The following is a 13,361-nucleotide window of genomic DNA, read 5'->3' as shown; positions in this document are numbered from 1 at the left end:
ACGCATGCCCACTGTAGAGAAAGTCTTTCCAGCTTTCTCACACTTGGACAGTGTGTCCTTCTCTGTGGGGCCAAACAAAAAAGTGCCGCCATAGGGAGCATTAACGAACGAGAACTTGAAGGGCTCTGCAAAATCATACAGGTGCATCCAGGCATGCTTCCTGATGGAAATAACTGAACCCATGACCCTTGAGGTGCCTTCTGCAGAGTGTGAGATAAGCATCATGGACAAATTAGATATAGCTTGTATGGTAGCCAACTGAGGGTCTACTGAAGATTGAGCCTCAGCAGTTTTGGATCCTGAAAGAGATTTCAATAGCTCATTAATCAAATCTCTTTGAAGTCTTGTGCCAGATAGTTCAGCAATCTGAGTGCAAATGTCACTGAAGCATAAACATGCTGTCCAAATCTGTCAATTGCCCTAGACCATCTGTTAGGAGGATGGACAGTGGAACTCTTTTCAGCAAGTTCCTTTTTTATAGCTGCTTCCATGACCATGGCATCTACTATCACCCCTTTACCCCAAAATTCCCTTCCTATTTGTGGAGCCAGACTCTGGTGTGTAGTCTCTTGGGGATTGGCTCAAATGAATCAGGTTTCTTCCACACCCACCCAGAGAACAAATCAATGAGCTCATCGGTGGATAGAGTATCCCAGGAGGAAGACAGGCCAGCTCAAAAGGCCTCCAGAAATACTGATTCCTCTGAAGAAGGGTCGTGGGAAGACCAACAACCCTTTTGCTTAATGATCTCAAGAATGTCTCCAAATGAGACATAATTAGATGGTGATTTTGGAGACCCTCTCCATCTAAATCAGTATTCTCAATCACTGACACTTGAGGAGAGTCCAAGTGCCTCTTTTTGCACTTTCTCTTCCTAGGTACTTCCTCAGTGGAATGGTCCAGTGAAGTATCAGAAGAGATTAGGATATCGCCCTGGCAGTCTGGAAGCTTTGAGTTGGCTGTCCATGTGGAGTAGAATATTGAGTCTCATGGTGCAAAGACTTCTGAAAAGAAGACGGTGGATCCAAGGGTAGGACCCATCTGTCTGCCTGTGCGGAGAACACTATCTCAACATTACGCAATAATTTTGACAAAAGAAACAGTCCTTGGATCATTACAAAATGACTGACAGAGAACATAAGGAATTTATTTATTTTGTTACATTTGGATGCTTTAGTTCAAAAGATGTAGAACAAATAAAATATTATTGGAAGTACTTGTGTTCTTTGAAAAAATGTCTCTACATGGCTTGATGGCAGGTTTGGAATCTCCTATAGAAGGGGTAGGAATATACAAAATGTTATTGTGAGAGGAAGATTTTGTACCCCGGCTATGAAAATAGATCAGATGTTAAACATCAGGTGAACCACTTGCTGTAATAAATGCAAAGCTTGTAAATTTGTAGTAGAAAATTTTCCAAGAATTAATAATATTCCCTTTGAAATAACTTCACTTGTGATACTGAGGGTGTTGTCTACACCCCCAGATGCCCTTGCAATTTATTTTATATTGGGGAGACCAGGAGGGCATTCAAAGTGAGATTGCTAGAACATGTAAGGGATATTTATAATAGAAAGGAAGAAAGCTCTATAACAGTACATTTTCAGCAATTTCGTGATATTAATAGTGAAGGGTTACAAGGAACTATTTTAGAGAAAATAAATGTGTCGCTTGTTGATGAATGTCTTCTTAAAAACAGCATTTAACTAAGGAATCAGTGTATATTTTGAAATTTAATACTCTGTACCCATATGGGTTAAATGAAGATTTAAATTGGAGAATGCTCATTTAATTGTTTAATTGTTTAATTGTTAATTGGTTATAGTACTTTAGGCAAGTTTTGTATGATGCTCTTTATTCCTTGAAGGCTTTTTTGGGCCGAGACGTCAAAGACAGGGATTTTATAATAAACCTGTGTTGGATTCACTGGCTGGTTGTATTTTATATTTTTCGTTTGTGGTGGTCGTTTTTTAACACTATCTTCACAACCTCAAAGGAAGCAGATCGCTTTGGAGAGAAGGAAGACAACAGAGCCAAGAAAGCAAGTTTCTGGCCTATCACCTCCCTCCGCTCTGAAAACAAACCACCCGAGGTGGAAGTCAGAGCAGAGCTTTCCAGTTCTGAGGCTCCAAGAGGAAGAGACAGCACCAAAAACCTTTGAGTTGACTCCAAGCTCCCATATCTGACAGGGATACTTTGGCATCTGGATATGAGGAAGTCAGAGCTGGTGCACTGAGAGAAAAGTACAGTTGTGTACACTGACCATAAATGTAGATGTTCTAGTGTATTCACTGTTTCAGTCATCACACTTGGGTTATCTGCCTTCAGGTAGCCCTCAGTCAGCCTGAATACCAGATACTTAATATTTCTGCATCAGTTACTGTCACTCCAGGACTGACATCAGGTCATCAGGGGTATAAAAACAGACAGCCAACGCCATTACATCAGTTTTTCTTGCCCCAAATATCAGGACCCCCCCCAATAGGGAGCTAAGTTATGTTGGGAAAAAAACACTAGTAAAAAGTAAATACTGATACTAATCCCCCTGAAAGTGAAAGAGGTGAGTAAAAGATATGGAGAGGTGAAAGTGATAGAGAGAGACAAGTGTGCTGGAGGGAGGGAAACCAGGACTGCAACAGTGAATACACTCGTACATCAACATTTATGGTAAGTGTACACAACTGTACTACGTTCTTCATTTTTCACTGTTGCAGTCAACAGACTTGGGTTGATTCCCAAAGCTAAAGAAAGGTGGAGGCAGTCAAGAAGAATTGGGGCTGGCTAGTATGCCTTGCAGGACTGCTTTTGCAAAATCCGCCCTGGATTTGGAAAAGATAGGCAGGTGGTAATGTTTGGTGAAGGTGTGTACAGAACTCCAAGTAGCAGCTTCCAGGATGTCCCTGGTAGGGACTCCCCTGAGGAATGCTATAGAAGTCGAGGTTGCCCTAGTGGAAAGTGTTGTGACCCCCTGAGGGTTTGGTTTCCCATGGTGCTTGTTGCAGAAATGGATGAAGTGTGCTATCCATTTGGAAATTGTTTGCTTTGAAATGGCCTTGCCATCTGCCACTGGTGCAAAGCTGACTAGTAATTGGTCAGATTTCCTGAAGGGCTTAGTCCTATAAAGGTAGAATCTGAGCTGTCTGTGCATGTCAAAGGAGTCCTTTCCCCTTTATTTTGAGGATTAGGGAAGAAAGGTGGCAAATGGATCGATTGGTTGAGAGCCACACTGGACACCACTTTAGGCATAAAGGATGGGTTAGTCCTGAGGGAAACCCTGTCAGCATGGAAAATAATGAAGGGTTCCACAGCCATAAGTGCTTGTACCCCAGACACTCTTCTAGCTGAAGTGATGGCCAGAAGCAAGGTTGTTTTCCAGGAGAGGAATTTTATTTTAACTCTGCTGATGCTGCAGGCTCAAAAGGGGGTAGCATGAGCTTTTCCAGTACAAAGTTAAGGTCCCAAGCAGGGGTGGGCGCTCTCCTTGGTGGCCTTAAGTTGTTAGCCCCTCTCAGGAATTGTTTGATAAGAGGGTGAGAGAAAAGAGGTGGCTCAGTGCTGTAATGATCTGAAATGGCAGAGGCATGGATCTTAATGGAGGAGGATAGGTCTCTGTGGAGTAGAACTGCTAAGTAATCCAGGATCAAAGGCAGGGAGGGAAAAGTTGTATCATTTCCTTTAGACTGAATCCAGGATCAGTAGCTTTTCCACTTATCAGTATAGGATTTCCTTGTACTGGGTCTTCTGGCTTCAAGGATGACGTCCAGCACCTGCTTGCTTAGGCTGGTTACTGGGGGAGAATTCAAGGAATAAGCCAGGCTGCAAGATTTAGGGTTTGTAGTTGCGGATGCAAGACCTGTTCCCCCTGCTGAGAGAGCAGGGTTGGGTTCTGCTGTAGGTGCCAGGGTGGCACCAGTAACAGGCTGCACAGCAGTGGGTACCAGTGCTGGAATGGCCAGTCCAGTGCAATCAGAACTGTCCTTGGTCTGTCCTGTCTTATCTTGAGCAATACTATTGAGAGAAGGGGCAGAGGGGGAAAGCATCAATTGAGAGATTAACCCACTGGAAGGATAAGGCATCCAGTTTCCAGGGCCTGCTGTGAGGTGTCCTGGTGAAGAATTTACTGAGCTGGTGATTGAAGGGGGAGGCAAAGAGATCCACCTCTGGGGTCCCCCATTTCTGAATTAGGAGGTTGAAGGTGATGCACTCTAATTGCCACTCATGTGGGTCTAGGATATTTCTGCTTAAGTCGTCTCCCAGTGAGTTTTGTTTGCCTGGCAGAAATTGAGCTTGCAGATGGACTTGCATGTCCAAGGCCATGTTCCATAGGGCCATGGCTAGCCTGCACAGTGGGTAAGAGTGGGTTCCCCCCTGCTTGTTGATGCACCATATAACTGTGGTGTTGTCCATTTTTATTAGCAGGTGACCTCGAGAGAGTAGGGATCTGAAAGCTGTTAGACCATGATGCACCGCTAGCATCTCTTTCTGGTTGATGTGCAGATGAATTTGACTTGGGCTCCAGTGGTCCTGGATGCACTTGCCGTCCAAGTGTGCCCCCCAGGCATAGTCTGATGTGTCTGTGGTAAGGGTCTGGGTGGCATGGGGTAGAGTAAAGGACAGTCCCTTGCTGCGTTTGCATGCTTCTACCCACCAAAAGAACTCTGTCATTAGACAGGGTATGATAGGAATGACTGTATCCAGGTCCTGAGAATGTTGGCACCAAAGACTTTTTAAGTACCATTGAAGTTTCTGCAAATGTAGTCTTGTATATGGAATTAGCAGTATACATGAAGCCATGAACCCTAGAGCCTGTGGTATTTTTCTTGTGGATAACTGGGTTCTGGTGGCCATTTGTTTGAAGTAGGCTGTCAGAAAGACTTGTTTTTCTGAAGTGAGGAATGCCATCTGGGATGTTGTGTCCAGGCTTGCTCCCAGAAATACAATCTTTTTACTGGGTACCAGTTTTGATTTATTTTCATTGATGGTGTACCCCAGGGAAGTGAGAAGTTTTTTCACAAATGTCAGGTGCTGCAACAGCAATTCCTGACTGTCTGCCTGAATCAGGCTGTTGTCTAAGTACGGGTAAATTTGGATATTTCTCTGCCTGCAGTATACAATGGCTGGAGCCAGGCATTTTGTGAATACTCTGGGCACAGTGGATAGCCAAAGGGAAGTGCAGAGAACTGTTAGCGCATATATCCTGCCCTGAAAAGAAGATACTTCCTGCATGACTCCCTTATAGGGATGTGGAGATAGGCTTTTTTTAAGTCTAGGGTGACTAACCAGGCATCTATGGCTAGCATAGGCAGAAGCTGTTGCAGGGTAAGCATTTTGAATTTTGGTACCACTAGGAAGTTGTTGTGAATTGAAAGATCCAGGATTGGGCACCAAGAGACCTCTTTTTTGGGTACCAGGAGGAGTCTGGAATGGAATCCTTAACCTATCTGTTCCACTGGAACCGGCTGAATAGCTCTGATGGATAGCAGGGATAGAACTTGGTTTTGAGCCTCTGCCCACTTTGGAGGAAGGTCTGGAAACCCTCGGGGGTTGGCAATGAGTGGAAGTAAAATTTGTACCCCTGGGATACAATGTTGAGGACCCATTGGTCTTGTGTGATGGACATCCAGTTCTTCACATGAAGGGCAAGTTTTCCTCCTAGGGGCACAAGCACTTGGACAGAGGTGGGGAGTGGAGTACATAAGTCATTATGAGTTTTTTGCCGTAAAGAGGTGACTTACCACTCCCTGCTTTGGGTGTGGGGGCACTCCATTGCTTAGATCTCTGCATACCCTGAGGCTGTAGTCTGGGTGGTCTGTTTCCCCTGGGTCTGGTTTGAGATGGCCTGGAGGGGGCTGGAAAGGACCAGTGTTTGAAAGGACAATGCCTACTGAATCTAGGGGCAAGATGCTTCTAGGGCATCAAAGCCACACTGCAACGTATGCTTGCTGACTTGGCTTGCAGAGTGCATAAGCTCCTGCAATTCCTTATTTTCTGCCTAGTCTCTGAAGGTTGCCACTTTTTGTTTAATAAGTTCTATAACATGTTGCTGGTAATTCAGCATGTGAAACTGACAATTCAATGCCCTAATAGCAAGAGTAGCAGAGGTATATACCTTCTTACCCCCGTCTGTCCAAAGCTATGGAATCCCTGTCCAAAGGGGTGGGATTATTGGTTGTAGTTGCCTTGATACCTTTAGGCTCCTGGGAAATTATCTCTGGGTCAGCAGCAGGATTCTTGACAATAACTTTGTGAGTGTCAGGTATTCTGTAGTACCTCTCTGGTTTCCTAGGGGCAGGAGGTAAAGTATCAGGAGTAAGACTTGATTCCATAAAAATATCATCAACAACCTCGAGGACAGGAGGTATGGGTAAAGGCCTGTGCTGTGGCAAATCTAGGAATTCTCTCAGTCTCTTTTTGAACTGAGGATAGTCTTGGCATTCCCAGTGGAAATGGTCTCTTAAAGTATGTAAGGTTTCACCAAAAGAAAAATCCTGTAGAGGGGAGGCAGGGCGAATGGATTCCTCTGCATCTGAATCCTCATAAGCAGATAAGGGCATGTCTTCATAATCAGAAACCTCAAAGTTGTCGGACTCCTTGTCTGTTGAAGCTACAGGGGACTGGTCTCATTTCCTTTTAGCAGGGGAAGGCTGACTTCCCCTAATCAGTGTAATAAGGTCTTCTGCCATTCTAAGAATTTGTCGTTGTGGCATGAGAGGAGGTGCATGCACTTTGGTCATCAGTTTTCTAAGCATAGAGCATACTCTTGGCCTAAGAAACTCGGTAGTTTTAGATAAAAAAAAAGTTGGTTTGAATTGAACATCGGTAGTGCGAAGAACTGCCCCAGAAGCCGGTGCCTGCACAGTGGCTCCAGATCCATACAAGGTAGAGACATCCACAGGTTCCATAGTCAAAGAAGAGTCTTGCGGCATACCAGACTCTGAATGGGTCTCGGTAGAGGCCTGCAAAACCACAGAAGCAGGCATCAGGGGCTGCAAAAGCACCTCACTGAGTACCGGCAAACTGGCAACTAGCTTTACGGAAGAGTCATTGGCAGTTTTGGACCTATACAGTCTGTCTCTGTCTTTATCCTTACGTTTTTTCAGAATATCAGTAGTCGGATGGCTTACCGAAGCCATTTCAGAATACGGAGATCAAGAGCGAAAGAATTTAGCAACAATGAGAGCCCAACGACAAATGGTTCGGGTGTTGAACAACGCATAAATCTGACAGCATGGTACATTGTGGTCTAGGCCTAAACAGGTGATGCAGTAAGAATGAAAATCTCTGTGTGGCATTTGCTTTCCACAGGCAAGACAATTGTTAACTTTTTCTGACATCGGTTAGAGCAAGAAAAAAGGATCCCCAATGGGGTACTTAGCTTTAGAAGACTTCAGGATTATTCAATTCGTAAATGAAAATTCAGGTAGTGGCTGACCGGCACTTGCAAACTGCTTCTGCCTTGGGCTCTTCGGCAAAAAAATCAGATGTGATGGTGTCGGCTGCCTATTTTTATACCCCTGATGACCTGACGTCATTCCTGGAGTGACAGCAACCGATGCAGAAATACTAAGTCTCTGGTATTCGGACCGACTGAGGGCTACCTGCAGGCAGATAACCCAAGTGTGATGACTGCAACAGTAAAACATGAAGAACATCATTAGGATCTGAAGAAAGTGCTTTCTTTGGATCTGAACCAGATGGACCTAAAGCAACAGGGTGGATAAGAGAAGGTGTAGTAAACGTTAGTGTAGTGGACGATTGGGCTTCCTGACCTGAGAGGGTAAGAGCCATAAGAACTCCCATCTGAATTTCTGCCGTGAGCAATTTCCTCATCATTCTCTCCACATCTGCTTCAGTAAGACTCCTGGAGGAATGAGAAATTGCCAAAAATGGAGACTTAGAGCACCTTTCCAAAAAAGGGGAAGGCAGTCTGGACAGAACTGAACACAAATGGGGGGAGTATGTGGTCCTGGGTAGAGGTTTTCAGGTCCAAGACATTAGGATCTGATGTAGATTTAGTTGGATCTGAAGAAGGTCGGATATTAAGAGGTTTTGTATCCAATTTCTGTACTTTCTTAGGCGGTTCCGATGAGGAAGAGGCAGAAGACTCTGAAGGGTTAGAGCTCTTCAATGGATCTTTAGCTTTCTGTTTGGGGGATTGAGCCCCACTGATGACTTTGGAAAAAGAGGTGGGCAGAAAACCCTTTAATATTAATTTATTTCTCCTATCAGCAAGAGCACAAGGGTTAATCTTATTGCAAATGCTACAATCTATGTTTAAATGATTTCAGCCCAAGCAATAGATGCAGACAGAATGGTATCAGAAATAGGCAATTTGTGTCCACACTTATCACACTTCCTGAATAACGAAGGACCTGACACCCTGTAAAAGAGATAAACAAAAAAATGCAAGAATAACAACTGTTTTCTTTTTTAAATACTAGGAAAGGACAGACAGGTAAAGTACCACCAATGGTACTGAAGAAATTACACAAGGTATAACAGAAAGGAAAGAATAATTATACCAACAATGCACAAAGTGTATAAAGATTGAGAAAGAAAACTAGGCCTACCAACACTGGTAGGTAAAAATTTACACTAATGAATATAGAAAAGGAGTTTAGTAATACTGAAAATGAAGGAAAGGTATATATCTTAACAAATAACCTGTTTTGAAAAGTAAATATATTAGAAAAAACTTATCTTCCACTTTATAACTCGAGAGCTGAAGGTGACCGTTTCTATATGCAAAAGCGGCAAACAATCTTTGAGTAATGTTAGGGATTGGTGCATTATGGGTAGGGAAGGAGCTCAAACGTTTTTTGAGGCCATGAGCTAGTGTAATGGCTGAGTCAGACCCGAGGATCGAATCCAAACTCATTAGCTGAGGAATGAATGAAAATTGACAAGATCAGATCAAGCATATTTGGTTAGGTCAATGCCTGCCTTACAGGGCAGCATTTGTGACTTTGGGACTCAATGTGCTATGTGAGGAGGTAGGCTTAACTTGCTGAGTGTACTTTGTGGCTGCGTTGTGTTTTAGAGGTCTTTGAGGTTTAGGAAAGTCAATCTTTAGAAACTGAGGAAATGATGGATTATGTGTATCGTGATGGCTTGGGGAGGTGTGGTGTATGGTGTTCTGCTGATGATTTTATATCTAAGTTTGCTGTGTGTGAGATTTTTGCCTTCAAGGATATTATATGTGTACATCTTTCACATACTGTTATGCAATTTGAGTAACAGATGATTATCAGACAGCATGAGACAGTTCTTACACTGACTCATGCTTGCCATCTCTATCAGTCTAGCTAGAGAAGTTATGTGGCAGTGCTGGTCCATGATTCTGACAGGAATTACTCTGGTGGCAGGCTAACTATAACTACTTGAAGTTTAGTTTTAAGTTAACATTTCAGTGGACTTCCTACTGAGTATTTAAAGTTCAGTACAAAATAACTAGTCTGGAAACTTTCCTCAGCAACCAGCAAGAACCAGTAAACTAATTATAGTAAAAACACTCACTAGATTAGTACTAACATTAATGCAAACTCTATCACTACATTCAATAACAGTCTTTTAGCCTAGTCAGATGTATAAGGGGAGTGGCTATGCAAAATAATACTTATGTGCATATTGTCAACTGTCAATAAATGGGAGATGGAAGGAATTATGTTGCCAAATAATTATAAGGGGCAGGATACAACAGATATACAACAGATACATTGGGTTTAAAAACACAACTACAAGAGGGAGGGTAGTAGGCAAAAACAATTAGACCCTAAGATCTGAGCTCACTGGCCTGAACTAGCCAGACATACACTCAGCACATAAGAATGAAACTAGGGTTTAATACCAACAGATAGACCACTTACACAGCAAAATGCAATGTTTAAATGCCGTTGCTAAAACGGATACACCTGTTAAAATGAAATTAAACTCACATCAAGAAATGAAAACATTTCTCTTTCTTTTTCTATATAATAGAACTATATCAAAGCAACAGTAATTTAAAAGATCACAACAAACAGCAACTTTGGAATTCCTAGACCCTTAGCGCTCATCAGACTGTCCTGAATTACCTTAATGAAAAGACTAATGCCTAATACTTACTGTGTGTATAAGAATGTAACTATGGTTTAACATCAACAGACAGACCACAAACAGCAAAATGCAGTAAAACCATGTACTGGGACTACTAATCTAGACATCAAGATGTTAGCTAAGGAAAATACAAACTGTTGAAATGAATTTAAAATCAGATCAACAAATGAAAACATTTATCTTTCTTTCTTCATAGGTTCATAGGTTGGTACTAGGCTATAGGCCCTAGGGCCTATACAAGCAAAGCCATAACAATTCCCTGGCTATTTCTTCCCACACTATTTATTTCCCTGGACCCCTGTCTAGCAGGGCGACTGACGTGATCCCTGGGGTGAAATTCCTTTCTCCCATCCAATCATCAAGGTTCCTTTTGAAGAGGGCCAATGAGGCGCTCTGCTTGACATGTATGGGCAGTCTATTCCAGAGTCTGGGGAGTCTCAGGGTCACGAACCTATCCCTCCAGCATGTTTTGTTTATTGTGATGACAAGGTTTAGATCCCTTTCTTTAAGTGTAGCATGTCCAACAGCTCTGGGTTTGACATGGCCTTGTATGTTAAGCAGAGATCGCCTCGGAGTAGATGATATGCGACAGAGTATTGCTAGAGTTTTTTAACCTGATCAGCATAGGGCATCTGCTTTAGGTCTGTGATTCTTTTAGTGAGGTATTTCTGTGGCCTTTCCAGTTGTTGCAGATGTCTTGAGAGGTACATACCAAATGGGGCGTTGTATTCTACAATGGGTCTAATGAGGGATGAGAACAGTGGGACAATGACCTCCTTTTTTCTGGATGAAAAGCCCTTAATGATGAGGTGTGCCACATAGAAGGATTTCCTGACTGTTGTGGCGATGTGGTTATTGAAGGTGAGACCACTGTCCACCTGTGTCCCTAAGTCTCTTATCACACTTTCGGTGTTTGGTGTACTGCCACCTATGTGGTAATTCAGGGGTACATGTTTTTTCCCAAAGGGGATAACTATACATTTCTTGGCATTGAGCTTGAGCCCATAGCTCTGGCAACAAGCATCTGTTTCTATAAGGCCCTTTTGTAGAGTATCGACATAATTTGGGGATTTAATAATGGCTCCCAGTTTGCAGTCATCTGCAAATTTTGTTAGGCAGAGTCCCTTAGTGTTGGCCTGTACTTCAGAGAAGTAGATGCCAAACAAGAGAGGTCCCAGGACTGAACCCTGAGGTACTCCACTTGTCACTTGTCTGGAGCTGGATTTGGAGTCAGCTACTTTTACAGTATGGGTTCTGTCAGTAAGCCAGTTGGCAACCCATCGAGTGATGTAGGGATTAATGCCCAGCTTAGTAAGTTTATCTATGATTCCAGAGTGGGGGATGGTGTCAAAGGCCTTGGTGAGGTCCAGATAGGCTGTGTGGACTGCCTTACCCTCATCCACGACTCTGGAGACTGATTTGAAGAAGTTAATCAGGTTCAGGAGACAAGATAGGCCCTTCACGAACCCAAACTGGGTGGGGTCCAGTGTTTTAAGGTCGCCAATGTCTTTGTTCATAAATTCCATGATAATACATTCCATTGCCTTGCAGATCAGGCTCGTCAGACTGATGGGTCGGTAGTTCCCGGGATCCAAGGTGGATCCCTCCCTTGTGGAGTGGGATAACTGTAGTTGTGTACCACTCAGTGGGCATGAAGCCTGAGGTGAGGGTATGATTAAACATGATACTTAGGTGAGGTGCCAGTTCATTTTGTAATTCATGTAGTACACAGCCTGGGATGTCATCTGGTCCCATGGATCCTGTATTCTTAGCTTTGGAGAGTGCATTTTTTACCTGTGTGTGGCCGTTATTACTGGAATTTGTCAATCTTCGGTATTGAGATGGGCCATTTAGGGGGGTGAGAGGGGGGTGAAGTTGCCACTGAATCGATCTGCCAGGATATTGGCAATATCCTTAGGATCAGTATATTTAATGCCATTCTGTTGTAGCTCAGAGCAGATCTGAGCAGTGCCATTTAGATTCTTGACATAGTTATAGAATGCCTTGTGGTTGTCTTTGGAATCTTTGGCAATTTTATTTTTGTAACTAACTTTAGAGGATTTTATGAGGGATCTCAGCTTCTTAATGAGGCTGGTAAGGGAATTTTTTGCATCCTGGGATTTTCCTCTTTTCTGCAACAATTTCTTCCTTTTGTTGTAAAGTTTGTTTATGGCAGGGGACCACCAGATTGGCTTCCTTTTTTGGAGGATACAACTATTACAATGCAACAGCAATTTAAAAGATCACAACAGACAGCGGAATTCTTAAATAGTTGTCTCTGACCTGAATGGTCACTGGACTGGAATCGCCTTAAAGCAAAGATTAATCTTGAACTAGCCTGACCTACATGCATTACATAAGGATGAAACTAGGGTTTAATACCAACACAGGGCACTTAACACAGCAAAATGCATTGCAACTTTGTATCAGAATTACTAATGCAGGCTTAAAACCTTCACTAAAGCAGGTGTAAAATGTTAAAATTAATTAAAAATCAGATCAAGAAATGAAAACACGTTTCTTTCTTTTTCAATTACAAAGCAAAAGTAATTTGACAGATTAGAGCAAACAGAAGATTTTGAATTCTTAGACCCTTAACTCAGACTTGACTGACTGGGAATTCCCTTAATGCAAAGACTAATCCTGAACTGTCCTGACATACGCTCAGTACATACGAATTAAACTGAGGTTAAATACCAGGGGATAGACCACTCAGCAAACTGCAGTGCAACTACACACTGGAATTACTAATATAGATTTACAGATATACATAATATTACATTGAATTTAAAACCACATCAAGAAATGAAAACACTTACCTTTCTTTCTCTAAGTAATGGTGCTGTTAAGATGCAGCTCAAAGCCATTTCAAAGATAACTGCAAACACCAGCTTTGGAATTTGTAGACCATTAGGTCTGAACTGACAGCTCACTGGCTATAACATATACAGACTGTTAAAATTAATTTAAAATCATATCAATAAATTAAAAAACGTATCTCCCTTTATGGAATGGGGCTATTACAATGCATGCAACAGTACTTTAAAAGATCAAAGCAAACAGCATCTTTAGAATTCTTAGACTCCTAGCTCTGAAATGACTGGCCCTGAACTGCCATAATAAAAAAAAATAATCCTGGACTAGCTTGACATACACTCAGTACATAAGAATCAAACTAGGGTTGAATACCAAAAGAAAAAAACACGTAAACAGCTAAATGTTCTGCAACTATGTACCAGAATTACTAGGAGTAATAACATAGCTAA

Source organism: Protopterus annectens, chromosome 9.part0 (assembly GCF_019279795.1).
Source record: "Protopterus annectens isolate FY-2018-M chromosome 9.part0, PAN1.0, whole genome shotgun sequence".
NCBI lineage: Eukaryota > Metazoa > Chordata > Ceratodontiformes > Protopteridae > Protopterus > Protopterus annectens.
Note: the sequence above shows the minus strand (reverse complement) of the source record.